Here is a 6,000-nt window from a genome sequence, read left to right as displayed (position 1 = left end):
ATGTCTGTCCAAAATCAGTGCTCAAAAGGCTTCAGTAATCCACTGTCAAGCTATTTTTTCTTGCCACGAAGAAGTAAAGATAGTTGCTACAATAGATAGCTTCAGTAATCTACCATCAAGCTATTTTTTTCTTGCCATGAAGAAGTAAAGATACTTGCTACGGTCAATGAGGCAGTAGGTAGTCTTGCCATCAATGCATCTGATACATTTTTTAAAAAAAATAAGCCATTTAATATTTTAAACGGATAAAATTGATCTTGAAAAACAATTCTAGTGGAAAAATAACAGTGTGACAAGCATCCTCAGTCCTGTTACGGCTTAATTCATAATTCTCTCACACTGAACAATTACTCATATTTCACCTTTCTTGTCCCTGAGGTTTTTAATTCTTCTCTCCAAAAAGTAATGTTATCTTCGCTGTTCAATTACACTTTAACCACTCTATCAGATCAAACGTATGGACTCTTGTCTGAGTCTCCCTTACTCAGCTTTTACTTCATGAAGAGAAGAGCTACATTCCAAGGTCACAAGTGATTAATCTTGACCTGTGAACCATGAAAGTGTTAAATCTTAATATAAACGTATTACTGAACATAGCAATGTGAAACATACTATGTATCCAAGAAAAATAATTAACTGGATTTTCCTGACTTTACTCTTTGGTTGCTAATTAAGCACTTAATACAAAATCAGTTCTCTGTGGATATATTACATGCTTAGAAAACAGTGGAATCATTTGGCCCTTCAAGAACATGTGCTGTATATATTTGCTTTCCAGGTTTTGCACAATAGGCTGGTTCCCTGTTAAATCTTGAGGTCCCTTAGTGCTTGTAACATGCAGTGCTCAGGATGTTAGAAGAACAAGCCGGCTTTGTGAAGGGAGCACTGTTTGCAAATGTGCATATTTAATATATCTGTTAGTTGTCTGATGATATTTGATTAAAATTACATCACAGAGTAGGAAGAAAGTAAGCAGAGTGAAATGACTTGGGGAGAAAAATGTTTGAAGTGGAGATTAACAAACCCAAGATAAGTGAGATGGCAAATAACATGTAAAAAAAATTAACTAAGAACAAGGCATGAGGGGAAAAGTTCCCATTCCCTTCTAATGGCAGTACATGAACGTTAACTTCTTAAAAGAGAAAATACGTTTTTATTTAGGTCCTCTAATCTGGACTACTGAAATACCCACTGTTCTCCAAGAATGTCTAGTCCAAATAGTGGAGTGAAAGTCTGTGTTGTTGGGAGCTCCTTTGTGTGTGGATGCAAGGTGTGTTACAGGTATGCTAGGGAAACACACAGTTGTTGACATGGCAATCAGTGTATTTGTGCAGGGCCCCAGTTACGCCAGTTTCAGTGGTGTAACTCCACTGACTTCAACAGGATTACTTTGGTGTACATCAGAAGAAAATTGGGCCCCTTGTTGCAAAGAGACATTTGGTAAATGTAATATAATAACAATTTACCAATATACATTACTATCAACCAAAGGCGGCATTTCCAACACAGCATTCTTATTCTGAAATAGAATCCTCATTTTGCACACAATTTATATCCTGTACATTTATTTAGTAGAAAGGAAATTATGCCACAATGCATGGCTTACTCAACCAGCTTTTATAACAGTTATCTCATTTACTTTTTAAATTAACCAAACAACAGAAGGCAGTCAAGTCAGAATAAATTTGCAAGCTACTTCTTGGAATTATAACCAGGGTTGGAAACATTTTCCTATTGTGACAATGCAATTGATTATGCTAAGCAGATCTTGTGAAACCCATCTCCAGAATATACTGAAATAAATAGTTCTGGAACTAAACATTATATCCCCTGAAGCTCTCAGACCTGAAACAAGTAAACACATGAAAAAGCTATTTTTAACTGTAAATCATTCATTTCCGAAGTACTGGCGGGCACGCACACAAAGTACTACTGTCTAAAATTAGATGTGTTCCCATTGGAAGCAACCATTCATTCTATCAGGTTATTTGTGTGTTTGGTATCAGAAGACAGCTTCTTATGGGATACAGAGTTGCTTTTGTACCGGATTTTTCTGCAATAGCTTGTATAACAGCTGAAACACAATATTATTATTACGAGTAAGTCTAGGGCAAGATACGCTTCTGTAAGTATGGGTAGGCCTAATGATAATATAATATCCCCCCCTTTCCCCAGCCAGGTAGGTTCTGTGTAGATGCATCATTAAGATTAACTCAAATTTACAGCAGATTGTAGGAAACAACCCTAAAATCTTCTCCACAGAAAGCGTATAGTGTGGTGACAGGATTCCTTAATAGTTGTCTATCCCTGACCTGACATCCGCAATTTGCAAACAGAATAAACGCTGCATTACCAACAAACATGCAACAGATACTCTCATCTTACACTACACCCATCACTGTAATAATCACTGATTGCAATGATAGCTTTAATTTCAGTCTCATTGCCCGAGGCGATCCACTGCAATGATAAACAATATCCTCAGCGAGCACCTGCTCTCGTCAAACCCCATTCACATGTCACAGTGAAATTACCGTATTCTTTTTTGCCCTTTACTTCTAGCCACTGTTAGGATACTGTCCTATTACTGCTTCTGGGAGTACGCTCTTGGTATAATTTACTTCATAAGGGGTTTGTTATATTTTTGTAATGACCTTTTACATTGTAAATCAATTCTTTATTGGTCAATGGCATTGCACTGTTTAATATGTTCTGCCTCCCATACGCTAATTAGAAAATGTAACTAATTCTGAATTCAGTTCTTGACACTTTTCTTCATAACTATCTATCTATCCTGAAAACAACCAGGACTTAAAAGATAAATGGGCTAGAGCTGTGTTGCTGCATATGAGTGTAGCACCACTGACTTTAATGGAGCTAGGCTGATTTACGCCAGCTGAGCATCTGACCTCACTATATCTATCCCAGACCTGTTCTTATCAATTCTGCTTTGAGAGGAATGGATTCCTGTCATTCCAGGGCCCCATCACTTTAGCCTGAGGTAGCTCATTACTATGCTTCACTTTAGCTAACCAAAATGTACATATTTTTAAAAAACTTATATTCATTTGTGTGCTCAAAAGCCTTATAAAGTAATATTCAATAAGGCCTAATAATATAGGTAGAACTGGCTAATTATATGTTCAGTGGCTACTGTGCTCTGCTTAGAAGCTATACAAAGATTTGCATTGTCATTCATTTAAACCAAGGGTAGGCAAACTATGGCATGCATGCCGAAGGCGGCACGTGAGCTGATTTTCAGTGGCACTCACACTGCCCGGGTCCTGACCACCGGTCCGGGGGGCTCTGCATTTTAATTTAATTTTAAATAATGCTTCTTAAACATTTTAAAAACCTTATTTACTTTACATACAACAATAGTTTAGTTATATATTAAAGACTTTTAGAAAGAGACCTTCTAGAAAGGTTAAAATGTATTACTGGCACATGAAACCTTAAATTAGAGTGAATAAATGAAGACTCAGCACACCACTTCTGAAAGGTTGCAGACCCCTGATTTAAACCACAGGGAAATCTGTAGGCATCTGAGTAAATCAAATCTGCTGTCAAGGAAATCTAAAAGGAAGCAACTGTACACTAACGAAAACATCATCTCCTTTGGTTACTGTGGGAAGGTCTGAGACTTTCACTAGCATATTTCCAAAGGAACAAATGCAAAGCTGACAACTTTGTATCAGTCACAAAATCCTGCAATGACCTTCCCACAAATTAAATGTGCTCTACATCACAGGCTCACCCTATTAACATGCTCCAGGTGAAATGAGTGCTACTATTTTGAGGATTAGGCTGCTCAGCCACTGGATGTCATTGTTAGTCTGCACCAGGGATTGGCAACCTTTGGCACGCAGCCCATCAGGGAAATCCACTGGCGGGCTGGTACACTTTGTTTACCTGCAGCAGCCGCAGGTTTGGCCGATTGCAGCTCCCACTGGCCGCAGTTCACCATTCCAGGCCAATGGGGGCTGAGGGAAGCAGCATGGGCTAAGGGATGTGCCGGCTGCCGCTGGTCTACACACACAAAAACAAAATTGCATTTGTTTGGCAATAGAAAATATTTAAAGATGATAGGATGACTCTGAACCCCACTGCACACAATGATTAGAAATATGGCTTTCAGATACTGAAATAAAATTGATCACATTTTCTATCTGAACATGTGTATTGTGACAAGAAACACCTGCATTAATATTCCTCTTTGTAGTCTGTTCATTTGTGAATTTGTTAGGAGTCTGATTAATAGATTCATAAATTATAAGGCGAGAAGAGACCACTGTGCTCATCTAGTCTAACCGGCAGTATAACACTGACCATAGGCCAGATATACATTCAATTTCACTTTCTTGGTGATGGTGAGTTTAATCTCCTATGTCACGTGTTGTTCTGGGTGGAGCTCAAATGCATGCTCTCCCCCAGATCCTGCAACCTTACCAGTAATGCTGCAGCTGTGATGATGCTATTTCTGAGTTACAGACCAAAAGTATTTCCTTCCCTTAATATAGGGTGGCTCTCTGTCTCCCTCTAGTGGCTGGATCACATAGGAAGGTGTATGAATTGGGTACAAGGTTGAGATGGGTCCTTTGGCTCAGGCAGCAGCTCTGAATGCCATGGTTCCCACTGCTGATGACTCACCTAGGGGCATCACAGTATACCACAACTACAGAAGTACTAGGGAGAGACAAAATGGTGTACATCAAGATCTGCAAAAAAACATTGCCCATTAAGCAAAAGAGGAGGAAAAGAGTTTAAACAGACTTTACAGTTTATTCCTGGATGTCTCAATATATCCAAAATATCAAAGCAAAGAATGAAAAAGGTGAATAAAGCAGTATGCTTCCTTATAGGGTTAACAACCAATAGGCCTGCTTCTCTGATGTCTTGCACTTTCTGCAGTAATTTACTGCTGCGAAAAGTGGCTACAGAATGCTACCAAATTAGAATGGTAACATTTTACTGCAACTTGTGACCATACCTGGGGAGAATCAGGCCCAATGGGTAAGAGAAAATGAAGAATCAGCTAAAAATTAGAACAAAAATCCTAAAAAATTAAGACATTTCAACCTTGCCTTTTAAAAAGTCAGTTTCAGCAAGGTTACAAGAAACTGGGAACCACAAATACACTGTGCAAAACTGGAAGTCTGCTACACAGTTGAGACGTCCATTCTGTCTAGCTGCTGCTGCTGCTGATGTTATCTTATAACAGTGGAGCAAGAACTGGCTGTTAGTCAGTCTGCCTAAAGTGGGGACTTTCCTTGTTCAGGGAAAATTTTAAAGCCATGAGCAAAGAGACTGAACCCACCCTTCACCAAACAAATAACTCTCAAATGCCCCACAAAAAGGCAATAGAGCTAGCTGGTGGAAAACCCGGGTATCAGGAAGTCTGGTGCCTTTGCATAACATAAAGCCAACATTTGTCGATAGGAAGAAGGCAAAACAAACAAGCCCTCAAAACCAGAAAAGACCGTGCCTGGACATTAAAAATCTGATTAATCCAAAGTAATGAATTATACTGGGGAGTTCATACACATAGTGGGGAGAATTTACTCCAGTAGACCCATTGGTTTCAACAGGACTACTCACATGTGTGTAAATAGTGGTGCCAAAATCTGGCTCAGCAACATTATTTTAAGAGGGAAGAGAGACATCTCAAGAGACACAAAATAGTTGCTATGACCTGAGCAAAAATTTGACATTCCCTCTCTTTACAAAAATAATTATTTTAATGATTGCTACCCTGTGTACAAAAAGACTGGGGATTATTTTGGGGGTGACCTACTTCATTGATCTTTATTATTACTAGTCTCTGTATCGCCTCCAGATACCTGCATTTTTCACTCCAAAGCTGTGTTGCTGCTAATTCCTTAGCAAAGCCAGAAAGAAGTTTAACTATCCATACTGCCCTAGCAATCACAGGATTCAAATACTGACATTAACTAGCTTGCTCATTTCTTGGTTCTACAACACTGGCTAAAGAATAAGATA

This window comes from Gopherus flavomarginatus, chromosome 19 (genome assembly GCF_025201925.1).
Source record: "Gopherus flavomarginatus isolate rGopFla2 chromosome 19, rGopFla2.mat.asm, whole genome shotgun sequence".
In the NCBI taxonomy this organism is placed as follows: Eukaryota; Metazoa; Chordata; order Testudines; family Testudinidae; genus Gopherus; species Gopherus flavomarginatus.
This window is presented reverse-complemented; position numbering follows the sequence as displayed.